Raw genomic sequence first — 13380 nt, 5'->3', positions numbered from 1 at the left:
ATAAGTAAACTAAAATAAAATTAATTTTGAAATGTCATTTTATATTTGTCATAAATAACATGACTTCGACCCTTATTTATTCTACTGGGCGGGGTAGGAGGATTATATTTTGAAAACTCGCTTTGCTCGCTGGGGGGACTCTGCCCCCTAGTCCCCCCCGTAAAAGGCCTTCGGCCTTGTTTTGGTCGCTATGGAAGGTGTTATACTTCTTGTATGCCGCTTGCTACTTACGGATCTTTTACTTTTCAATTGGCTAGATTAGATATAAGTAATATTTCTACTTTCAAGTAAAACGAGCGTATAGTACGTGGGTTACAATATGAAAGTAAAATATTAATGTAGAAGAACGTTTGTCTGAGGGACTAAGGAAATAAATTGGATTTTTATGAGTCTGACAGAGTTTCTAACTTATTCAATTCAAATACAAAATAACGTCGAGAGCATGTTCCCCTGTAACACTCAATTTATACCTACTTAATATCATAACATAACGAATTTACGAAATACAATGAAATACAGTAAACTACATTTTAATTAATAATAAGTGGAGATCCTTAGCATGAATTGGGCCTAGTATGACGAATTTAGAAATGACGATTTTATTGAAAGATTATTTGTCATGATCGCGAATGACACCACTCCAGGAAAACCTCTATACATTTTTTAATGAGTCGGTATACACAAACATCTCCTTACAGCTTTAATATCCAATATAATGCGAAATTAAATCATCTGGTGAGTAGCAGATGAAAACTTTTAATGAACAAGGCATCATGAATGTCATGATTTACAATATATTTAAGCTAAATAACTTAGTCACTCAATGAAACGTGCTTTTCGTAAGACAAATAATTGAATAAGAAATAACTATGATTGAACTTATCCTCCATATTCTATTATTCACTTCCTATGATGCACCAGATCACGGATAAAATTGCGCATAAAAAAATTGTAACAGAAAAAGAACGTAAAGAAAAATAAAACGCTAAAAATAATTTTTACCTACCTATCTTTTAAGGAAAGGTTGTTTAGATATCTATCTCCTGCAATCGTGTATTGGCAACAAGGGAGGAGCTACATTATGTACACTTGTTAACTATGGAATTAATAACAACCACACTTTCGATTCTATAATCGCACTTATTCTCCTTATTCAACTATTCACTGCCATTGATGCACCAGCTCACGGATAACGTTGCACATTAAAAAGGTTTGTAACAGAAAAAAGGGCGTAAATAAAAATAAAACGCTATCGCCATCACAAAGAATGAAAACAAAATCATTTTTACCAACCTATATTTTAAGGAAGATTTGTTTACCTTGTATTTCTCCTCTTTTCCTTTGAATACGCTTTGATGTGATCAAATTTTTGTTCATACGGAAAGAAGCCATTAAAAGATTGACTTTTCAAAAATTACTTAGTAAATATCCTACCTTATCTTTATTATCCTTTCGTTTTAATTCCTTTATCTTCTTTCCCAATTTAGCTCCTCTTGTTTGCATAAATAAATATGTTGCTATGATTGTTTGCTTGTATGACTGCCGCGCCAACATTGGAATTTGGTGGCCATTTTTTAAACTAATCCCCATACTCAATTTTATATGAATAGACAGATAAATAATTCGAAATTTATTGTTTTCATAATTTTTCCTGGAGTTTCAGACAATTTTAGAGGGGGTCTTCTTAAGACTATTTGTCGCATCTCGTCTCGTTCACCCCAAACATTTGAATGAGTGAGTGAATGAATGAGTGAGTGAGTGATTGGTCGTTAGGGGACTTTATGATACATATATTAATCAAAGAAATATTTCATGCATACAAACACACAAGACATTAGTAGTAAAATAAGAGATGTAAGTGGTATATGAAAAAATACTATCATTAAATGAATCAGAATTAATACAAATATAGAAAATTTCAAATATGAAATTCCATACATAACTAACAAACAAACAAACTAACCAACAAGATGCATAGAAGATACCTCAAATCAATTTTCTTCATTTGTTTTTCAAATTTTGAATCGCTCTTTAAAATATGTTATTGGATATTTTTGCCCTGTGAAATTAATTTTAATACATGACCTCTTTTTTATCGATTGTACCTCTCACCTTTTCATACAATAAGTCTTCAAAACGGAATTTTAATATCCGAAACGTCGTCAAATACGATTTTAATACAAATTGCCTAAACTTCAAGAGTTCATATTTAAATAAGAGGTGAAGGACAAAAGAAATAAATTGCCAAATAGGTAAGTACAACAGTAAGCTTGAGGGAAAAAGTGGAAAGCTAGATATCCAGAGTGTAGCATTCATTCTAGAGAAAGCCTGGGGCGATTCCCCTCTAGGCAAGAGGATGGAATTAAGTCCCTGTCATCCTCTCAAGCGCCTCCCAATGGCCACTTGAGTGTAAGAATGCGAGGGAGAGCTCTGGACACTGTCACTAAGGCCACGGAGGCGATCCTCATTTTTTTCCACGGTCCTTCACCGATTGCCCGACCTCACTCAGCGGGTCGTACGGGACGCAGGAGTGAGTGTGGGCCGCGTATTAAGACAAGATTTGACAGGAGAGCATCGGGTGCTCCCTCGTCTCTGCTCAATGTCTCCCACACTTTGGACAGTAGAGACATTAAGAGGGTGCACCACTCCCGTTCGACCGGGTCGTACTTTGACTTTTTATGTGACATAATACTGCTTTAAATTTCATCATACACCCTGAAATATTCATGACAGATTTAAACACTCTTGTCAAAATATTCCAGCACCATGAATATGTAAAGTTTATCTAGTTATATACAGAGGATAATTTATGTAGATTTGTCTTATAGAAATAAATTTGTACTTGAATTGCAGATAACATCTACAAATATTGTATTATAGATTTGTAGTAGTGAATATTTAAGTGATTAGGGCCAATTAGCATTTCATTAAAAAACTTCTTCAGTTCATAAAAATAAAAGCAATGAAGTTATTGCAAAAATATTTTCAGACTGCATATTCATCGGTTCTAACAGTCTGCTTTATCAGTATTGAATCAGTTAAATTTATTATATATGTCTCATTTAGTTTTTAAAAAGCGATGGCATTTTCACATACCAACGAAATTTTTTAATCCTCATTAATAGAAAATTATTTACGAAATGAAAAGCAGCCGAAATCACTTAAATCTCCATCCAAGCAAGTGCTACAAGTGGTGATGGACCAAGTCGGTCATTTTAGTGATGCTGATCACCATTCACCGTTCACTTGAGTGAGTCATTCACGAATGATCGATCGTCTGTCACTACCTATGTCAATTGCGACCGATGCCAGCGTGTAATTGGCCTAGACCGATATGAATGGTGATTGATATTTTTCAAAGGGCCAAATTGTGCGGAAGCTGAGAGAGCAGCTGAAGCAATAAGGATAACAGTCATCATATTCTTTGATCATCTTATATGCAGAATAATGTTTGCTGGAAAGCATATTAGTCAGTAAAACACCAAATATACCCATGTCTTATTGTTTTTATTAGAATAAATAAGCGATTGCTTAAGTTTTGACCGACTAACGACCGATCTCAGTCACGATTAATCGATGAGCGACTTTAGTGGAAAGATAAAGAAGATAAAGGAGATCTTGATCGTGCACGTCTGTCACTCGCAACCAACACATCACAAGAAAATGTCGCGTTAATGAGCGGGTCCCATCAGTAACGGTAAATTTTGATGCCAATTATTAGCTTATAGGATAATGTATCGATACCTAATTATGGCGAATTCTTTCTACTATTACTTTCATAAACTCAGGGCTCATACCTGCAGAAATTATAGCTTCTTTTTTGACCTGATGACCAGTATTTATGGTCATTTTCTCAAATTGTGGTGCTCCGCCTCTGCTTCGTGTCATCCTTTCCAATGGAGAGGGAAGCCATTCGAAGAGAGGCACACACTTAGGCCACCAACGAAGATGCCATCGGGCGGAGAATTCTACGCTCCAGCTCATCCAAACCATGCGAAATATCCACAGAGAAAAAATCATCCGTCTTGACCGGGATTCGAACCCGGATCCCACGATTTCCGGTCGAGTGCTTTAGCCAGTTAAGCTACCAAGGCGTCATTCTTCCCTATAGATATTTTTGGACACTACCGATCAAGATGTAACTAGACTGCTGAGCATATGATGCCACAAGCAGTCCAAATCGTGCGCACAGCGCCACAGCTGGAGAGCAGGCCCGGGCATAGAACACAAAGAGGTGTTCGCTCTAGACTAGTTTAAAGTATACAGGGAATAGCCGCGGTGATAACTTTTACGGGAGTCACCCGCAATGTACGATTTTCAATTTCGCACGATAATCAATTTCATTTTTTCTCCTTGGATCTTTCGCACGATTGGGCATTGCGTGTGACTTTCGTATAAGTTATCACCGTGGCTCGTCTCGGTATGCTTTAAACTTATCCAAACCAAATCAACCCATGAGAAAAGAGTTCTTCATTTTTGACAGAAAAATATTTCACCAAGATTTAAAGGGTAATATAAGGGTGGTGTGTGCTTGAAGTAAACATTTGACAGCGTCGTCAAGTCGTCGTACTCTCATAGTCACACCTCTATGCTATTTTTCACTCTGAAAGTTATCTGAAAAAAAATGACATTTGCAACGGCAGCGACCGTGTATGATACACTCGTCTTTAATTCAATTTATTACAACAACATAATTCCATGTTTCTTTCCTCCGGAGATCACTTTATTACAGACTACGTACATAGGTGAACACCATTTTGCTACCTACAGGGGCGTAGTATCCCCATTTGCCGCCCTACGCTAGTCAATGCCCCCTTAAGGAATAAATTTTATACATTTTACGTTTAATAAAAAGAATGTATCCATTTATTGATTTGCAAGCACTTATACAAAATATACACTTTACAAAGGAAACGCTAGAATAATTCTATTTTTAAAGAAATTGAAAAAAACTGAAGAAATAAAAATTCCGGGACTTGTGCCGCCACCTGGGAGATGCCGCCCTACGCCATGGCGTAGTTGGGGAGTTTCCTTCATCAAAGAAAACGAAAGGCATTGATTGCGATTCGTTACCCACCATTACTGTATTCATAATATACAAATTATTTGGTTTTAGAAATCAGTTTAGGCGATTTTTAATGGTCAATGTTAGCATTTTGTAGCAATAAGCATTTTGTTCAAACGGTAAGCAAAATGGTTCGGGAGAATATTAGAAATCTGGCGTTTTCCGGTTTTTCACATCGCACGAGGCGGGTCAGACGTAACAAAATCAATAAATATGCATGGATAATTAATAGTACAATGGTAATTTTTCCAAAAAAATCAGTGATGGCAAGTAATTATGAGAAGTCCAGAAACATTCTCTTAAATTAGAAAAAAAAGAAGATTTTACGGTGGCTGGAAATCTATTAGCAGAATAAATTTGAAATCTCATTAGCACAAGAAATATTTAGCTCCCCTGTCGCATTCAAGAATAAATAAAGCCCCCTATTGAACGACCACCCTTGGATGTGGACAGCGTTTAAGAGGCCCCCTCGTCCAATTTCCACCGCCAGCGTGGGCAGCAAGGCGATGTAGATTACGCGCCTGTCCGCTGAGTGGCGTAAATTAACCGGAGATCGGAATCCACGCCTTCATCGACTCCCGAGCTAAACACCCGGATCGCGCAACACAACCCACCCCATGACACCCCGATAAATTCCCCCAGCTTCCTGCCAATCGGGAAGGAAGAAAGGAAGGAGGAGGAGCTCTCTCAAAGGGTCACAACTGCACTGACTATTATTCCTTACTTTCTGGAAAACAAATTGGCAATCGATGTTTAAATGTCCACGTTTTTTAAACCAAATATTCAAAATTGGCGCGGCGGAAAAATCCATACAAATTTCCATGGAAAAAATGTCCTGAGACTAGAAATTACACCACAAGTCATTGGGTTTCCCGGCCACTGCAAAGAACACTATGCTCTATAAGTCTCTTAATTCCACTGGTAATTTTTCCCGATTTTCAATGAGAGCTTTATCGCGTGTCTGAAGATATTTCATTCGTGAAGTTTTAAAATTATTTTGCCATTACCAAGGGAATTTTAAGTATTGATTCACTGATTTACGTTAAGCAATATGCAGTGAACCTAGGAAAATTTACTTAAAATTAAGCATCTGCAAATAAATTAAACTTTTTATTCATCGTAACAATGAACTTAACAGCAGCCACATGACTCTTAAGTTCCTCAAAATTCTTTTAATAAAGAAAACATAATAGCTGGAATGAATTGTAAAAAATCAGATAAGTATTTGATGCATTGTTTTAGGTTTCAGGGTTGGAACGCCGTTTCAGCAATTGTCCATTTCCCAAAGAAATTTCTTTGAAAGGCTTTTTGCCGCTACCGGTTATTCTTACACTGCCAGCTACTAGCTATTCTTATCTATTTGTGCAAGACTAACCGGTCAAGAAATTTTAATCAAGAATTTTTCCTTAATCATAGTAAGTCTAACATGGAACAAACTTCCTAAACCAATGAAAGACTCTTCATTCCTGCAAAAACATCAGGAAATATAGTAGTTATTTTTAACTAGCCGGATCTAATCTGAGAACAATCAATTATACTTGTTACTATAATTAATAACTGATTTGCTATCAAAAAACAAAGTGGATCCTGACATTGGTTATTTATCTTTAAATTTACTAAGATTCCCATGGATAACAAATCAGTTGTTTTAAAACAAATGCAACAATCGGACACAAGATATAGCAGTAAAATTATGCCATTCGGTAAGATCCTTTCAACGATAATCCTTCCACAAAACAATGTTTACTTGAACGCTGTGGTAGTCGTATGATAGCATAGTTCTGTAAAAATGGAAAAAGATTCCTCTAGAAGTGGCGGAAACATTGAATTTTAATATCAGAGAAGAGCAACGAAGAGCATTTTTAAGAGCTACATTTGGAAATATCTTTCAAAAGCTTCTCAGAGTAGAAATTAAATTTTATATCATTCATTTTATGTCCACGCATTGCTTGTGAATGCTTTACTGCAAGGATTTAATGACTGATATTTTTGAGGTTCATTTTTTAATATTATGGGCCATCGGCATTTCTCTCTTTTTTCGTCACTCACTTCGTCGCCATCCGGCTTCGTTAATTTCACGGATCAATTTCTCTTTTTAGTTCCGTGAGACGTCTCTCATTCATTCGCCACGCACAATACACATATTTTATTCATTCGGTGCCTTCCCTTCTCTGTCTGTCCCTCGGGAGGAACCGGTTACCTCCTCTTCCTGCGCGGGAAGGAATTTCGCGATAAAAATCCGGAATCGACAATAATGGGTCTCCTGCCTCGGTGGACGGAAGTCCCTTTTGGGAAGAAGGGGGTGGGTGGGTGAATAGGGGGGTCCAGACTCCCATCCCCCCCACAAAATGACCCTCTTCTCTTCCATATAATATCCCATAGAGCAGCGGAGAGAGAGCCAGGAAAAGTTTTCCGGGAGATTTCCAAAAAGAGATTACGGGGCATTATTGTGGTAAAAGGCAAGGGTTATATTCTCTGCGGTGATGGGACCACACAAGTTGACCGTCGTCTTCGGAATGTATAGAGGCAAGGAAGAGATGAGAGAAGTTGAATAGCCATCCTCATCCCATGAGGGAACTGTGTCTTTTTCCACAATAGTCCATTCTCTTTTACTGCTTCGATGAAAAGTTCGGGACAAAAATATCGCCAGAAATATAACCGAGGGAACAGAATGATATACCCCCTTACACGAAAAATAAAAACCTGAGACATTCATAATGCTTTCTACGGATATGAGTATGTTGAGCATCTTTAACTGATGAGGCGGAAGATAAGTCATAGATAGAAGTTCCTTGTCTCGCTTGCTCACCATTAGTATGAGCAATGCATCGCATTAATTTACATCCGAGTCTCACTACTTTATCACCGCTTACAACAAATTACACCACCACACACGAACACGGATGTGTATTCTTCATTTTACTGATCGAAAATTCTATGATTTAAGAATCTTTGTGTAGGACAAAAGCAAAAATATGATTTGATTTATAAATTCCAAAAAAGAGATTCTATAAGATGCAGAGGTTAGTTCTATTTAGAGCCATGAAACACATTTCCATAAGTAAATATTAGTAAATTAATCATTAGAGAAATTGACCAAATGAATTTTGTCTCATCAATTGGAGATACTGCCATAGCTTTTGACTGAGTGGTTGCTTGCCAAAAATTTTATTGATATAACTGTAAGTCTTATTTGCAAGGAATTTAAGTCCCAAGTTGAAATAAACAGTCACTCGTAATTTTTGAAAATAGAATTAGCCAGTGCTTTTAGAACAATTACCTTCAGATTTTCACCCCTAAACTCATCAGTCATCTCTCACATTATGCGTCTTTAATCAACCACGAAATAAGTATAAACAGACCTCAACCTAATAGAAAAAAATAGTTGTCAATTTTAAAAGAACTCGACCCGCATCGGAAGGAGTTGGAGAGGAAAAAAAATGGTAGGCCGCAGAGAAAAGGCTCATTTTAATGGAGGAAACTGATAAATGAGAAAATTGAAGGGACAATTTCATGCCCAATTGCTAGCCTCGTGTTATCGCGTCTTTGTTTCTCTTTCAGTCCAATTCGCAGCGGAGCCGTTTGACGATGTTTCCCGCGGAATTCACAAGGGGAGCGCTTTGCCCCGAGTTGAAATGGCCGGATAAGGATATCGGAGCGTCTCTTATGATTATCCTCCCCAATTAACCTCCAAAAGCGTTCATTCCGGATTAAATAACCTTCAATTGTCTCCGCAAAAGGAACAGCTCGTCGCTGAAACAGGAAACTCTTTAGTCGCGCGCACAGAGGGGTGAGTAATCTTCGGTTCCCTCTCTATCGCAGTACCTCGTCTTCATCTCGATGGGGTATATGCCCTCTCTTTGTGTCTCTTCTAATTAGTCTTTTCTTTGGTGGAAAAGGAGGGGGGACGCATCTCGACTCCCATTTCCTTCCAGCCAATAAGAACTTCCCTCCCGTCTCTCCAGCCTCCACTGAAGAAACTATGGTATACGCCGCCCTTACCATTCACCGGAAAGTTAAGCAAATGCCATTACTCGAAAAATAAATTTAAAACGTGATATTCTTTTTGCGCTGTAATTTCCCTCAAACAGAACATAGGTAATGCTGCTCACGGTATGCTTTCCAGGCATTCCGTTTTGAAATTCCTTGTCTGCCCCAATGGACATTAAGGAGTCATTTTCGTGATAATTTCGACTAATTCTGCTTCAACTGTCCATTCTAGGTCATCATCCATGTTCAAGATTCAAAACTAATTACTATAATAAAGGTCTGAGCATTTGGCGCCTATCTAATTCCATATTTCACCCTCCGTATTGCGATCCATTGAGTGTATCTTTATGAAAATGAACTTTGAATGCTAATTTAAAAGTAATTGCATTTAAAAATCCTCAAATTATGCGTCACTTATTTGAGTATCGCTCCACTTGGAATACAGGTTTCACACTATTTTCAATAACATTGAAAATTTTTGCAAAAGAAAGGGAATCAGGATAAAATGTAAGTCGATGATCTACCATTATATTTGTTTAATATTTGAATTGATGCAGCTTCTGGAATAAAAATAAGTCAGATGAGTGAAATGAGGGCAATAAGAAAAACAGCGGGAGAAATTTATGGAGCATAAATTAGCTCTGCGAAAAAAGAAGTCAATTGAAAACGCATTTAAGAGCAGTAATGAAGGCCTTACAAATATCTTAACCGATTGCGCACGTGCCTAGTTAAAACCAGCTTTTTAGGAACATGCAGACCGGTTGTGTGTCAAATACGTGACAGACAATTCCGAAAAATAACGCATGAATATTCTCTCGCTCATTGATTGGGATTAAAAAAATAACTGTTCATTACGTATATATATTTACTCAAATTTATTCATACGTGCATCCACAAGTTTATAAAAATGTCTAATTTATTACCGGTTTCGGATGTTACACCATTTTAAAATACCTTAATAAATTGGTATTTGATAATTGTGTAATAGGCGAAACCGGTAATATAATAGAAATTTTTATAAACTTGTGGAAGAAACAAAGTGTCTTTCATTATTAGTATGGAGCCCTTCCACCACGTACAAGCTTCGATTTAACCCTGCCAATAATTGACTGATCCGCTAGCTAAACAGTGAAATTTCGTTTTTCGCCACAAGAAATTTGAATTAAAAGTCAAATATTAAGATTATTACACGATATCGTATTGTTTAACTTCACTGATAAATGTTTCCCTGGTCTGTCTTACCCTTGGAAGACGCCGCACGTGTTTGGTCTTTCCAGGGACCGGACCAGCAGAATTTTACACTCTCCCGGGTCGTGAGTGACGAAAAACTTCAGGCGGGACAAAAAACCCGCGACCTCAGAATCAGCAGGCGAGGAATTAACAGCAAGGTGCGTAGGTACGATTTGAAAGCAGAATTATTGAAATAATAGGCACGTACACGAAAAGTTGTAACCAAGCAATCCGGGAGCCGCTAGAGACAAGGAGATTGCGTGCTCGGCATAGATTACTAGAGTGATTTAGAATCTTTGAGAGGCACACGAAGAATATCTTATTAGAAGCCCGCAAGACTTCCAGGTCCGACGTAAGTGGTAAATAAAGGGAGATATTTTGCCGAAACGGATAGGTATTGGGGTTCGTATTTCCTCCAAAGAATGAAGACCTTATGAATAAAAACTTTTGGGCTATGTCGCCGCGTCAAATGGTGGCCCCAACGTTTCCCGACCGATGCTGGTCGCTTTTTCAAATTGATTATGAAGAGTTGGGAATTTAAAATCTTTTATATAGGTATATGTGTCATTTGTTGGGGGGAGGGGAGCGGTAGGTTGGAGGAGTGGGTTGCTGCTTGTTTTTTCTCACTGCGGGTTGCCAAGTACGGCTAATTTTAATGCCGGTGTCCCTGTTGAAATTGTTCTTTTCTTCGACTTTCGACGAAAAAGCGACCAGCATCGGTCGGGAACCGTTGGGGCCACCCAAAATATTTTATTCATAATGACGTGCACCCGCGAAAGTTTTAACGAAGAATTAATAAAGACCTTTTTAAACGCTAAGCCATCTTTAAACTTCTTTGAACCATCTCCTTTTCATTTGTCAATAACGGCTGGTGTCGTAACACCCCCCGCCACACGCCTCTTGAGGCGGCTTGAGGAGTAGCATCTAGATATATTTCTTCTACTCCTGCGTTGTGGCGGTGTCTGCAGATCGCTCTTTGAAAGGCGGGCCTCCACACATTTGACTCGTCGACAGAACACGCGCCATTTCCTTAAGTTAACAACCGCCACCCCCATCCCTCCTTATACCCCCCCAACTCTCTTCCGGATGCCCTGAAGGGTCTCCTTCCCTTTTCGGCACAAACCTTTCTCCCCTAAAACCATTCCCAGTCACCCTTCCACCCTCGGGGTAAACCTCCTAGAGGAGACGGTAATGAGTCGCCAATGGCTGTTCTGCATTCCGGAAACTGGAAACCACCCCACCTCTCCTCAACCCCCTTCTCCACCCAAGGAACTCTCCTTCATCTCCCATCCTTAAAAGACGGCCTTTTACTCCTTCTCCGCCGCCGGCTGCACCCCTACACCCAACCCACCCCACCCCACCATTTCCCTTTCGAATCCCATCCCGGAGTTCACGGGCGGTGCCGAGCAGAGGTTAATGCAGGAGATACGGTCCAGCGCGGAGAGCATTTTCAGAGTACGAATCATGGGGAATTACACTGACTACGAAAGACACGAATTGATGGACTGTATCAAGGCACATTCTCATATATCCACCATAATTTCTCTTTATTGAAGTATTTTACCGATCAAGGTAGGCTTGGAAAGAGTATTTAAGAAGTGCTATGACAGTCTCCTCTCCCTTAATAAACTAATGCACTAATGCTCTTCAATTCACAATATTCCCTATTCCCTTTCATTCAATCTGAAAAATCTTCTTTCGTCTCCCTCATTTACCCAACATTCTCTCCTCTAACACTATGTTCAACATCCCCTCCCCGTTCACTACTCGCTCCATCCATACCGTCTGTGTCCTCTGTATCTCATCTAGAAGCAGATTCTCCTCACCCATCATGCCCAGCACTTCATCGTTACAACTCCTTTTCGTCCACTTCAGCAGCTCAATTCTTCTTCGAATGCCTTCAGTCTTCTCTCGTCCTACTTGCGGCATTACCGTACCTACAATTCAGATTAGGCTCTCCACTAACCTTATTTTTCAACTCTTACATATCGATCTTCTCATTAAATCCTTCCTGTTCATGAATGGCTCCTTCACTAACGTAAATCTCTTCCTGATGTCCTTGCTGCTGTATCCATTGTCTTCAATTGAATTTTACCCAATTAATATTATTTTTTAAGTGTTACACCGGTTTAGGTAGGATTGCAAGGTTTTTTGGATTACTCCGGCCGATTCACTCATTAATTCGTTCCGGCCTGACTAGGACTTCCCTCTTCAGTTGACATTAAGGCCTCCTCCCTTTCACTCCATCCATAAAGTCTATTCTCTTTCAGCCCCTCCCAAGCATTCTTCCCTCTGACACAGTTTTCAACATCCCCCTCCAACTCACTCTCAGTATTCCCTCCAATAAAAATCCTCTGTTTCCTCGGCATTTCATGTAATAAATTTTCTCTTTTCGCCCGCCACATTGGTCACTCCCAATACCTGTCCATTCCCCTTTCTCTCCGTCTAATTTGTCCGTCTCTCTCACTCCATCTCCGTTCTAAACTTGGAATTAAAGTCGAGTCTCTCAAGTTGCATCTCCGCAAAGAGATTTCTGCGGTAACAACCAGTAAATTTTTATTTTCTCTTAATTGACTGTCACTTTACTATTGTAACATCTCAAGTAATTTCAGTTTTAATCCTTCAATGATTTTTACCTTTATTTTATTGAATGTTATCCTTCTAACCTCTGAATTCTCGTCCCAGTTCTTTTAATTACCTACTGCACATTTATTTATTTATTTCCATGTGCAAACGAACGGAGATCTAACACCACCATGTGAGGCGAGGGAGGGCGGAAACTACGCCTTGCTCACCTCCTGAATTGACGTGGCTGTTTCACCATCTATAATATTATCTGGCCTCCGCTCCACACATCAGTTAACAGCCTGAACTTTAACCCTTAACCGGTGACGTGCGGTCTGAGAGACCGCTGCGTTTCTAAAATTATGAATATTTTCAAAATTGCTATTTCAAAATATCTATAATCCTCGTGAGCGTCAAAATTTGGTATAATAAGGACTTAGCACTTTTAAAATTTAACGTTTTTATAATTTATTTCTGAAAATTCGCAACTGAATTTGAGTAGCGGTCTGTGAGACCTCACGTCACTAAAT

The sequence above is a fragment of the Ischnura elegans genome, chromosome 6, assembly GCF_921293095.1.
Source record: "Ischnura elegans chromosome 6, ioIscEleg1.1, whole genome shotgun sequence".
Lineage (NCBI taxonomy): Eukaryota > Metazoa > Arthropoda > Insecta > Odonata > Coenagrionidae > Ischnura > Ischnura elegans.
This window is presented reverse-complemented; position numbering follows the sequence as displayed.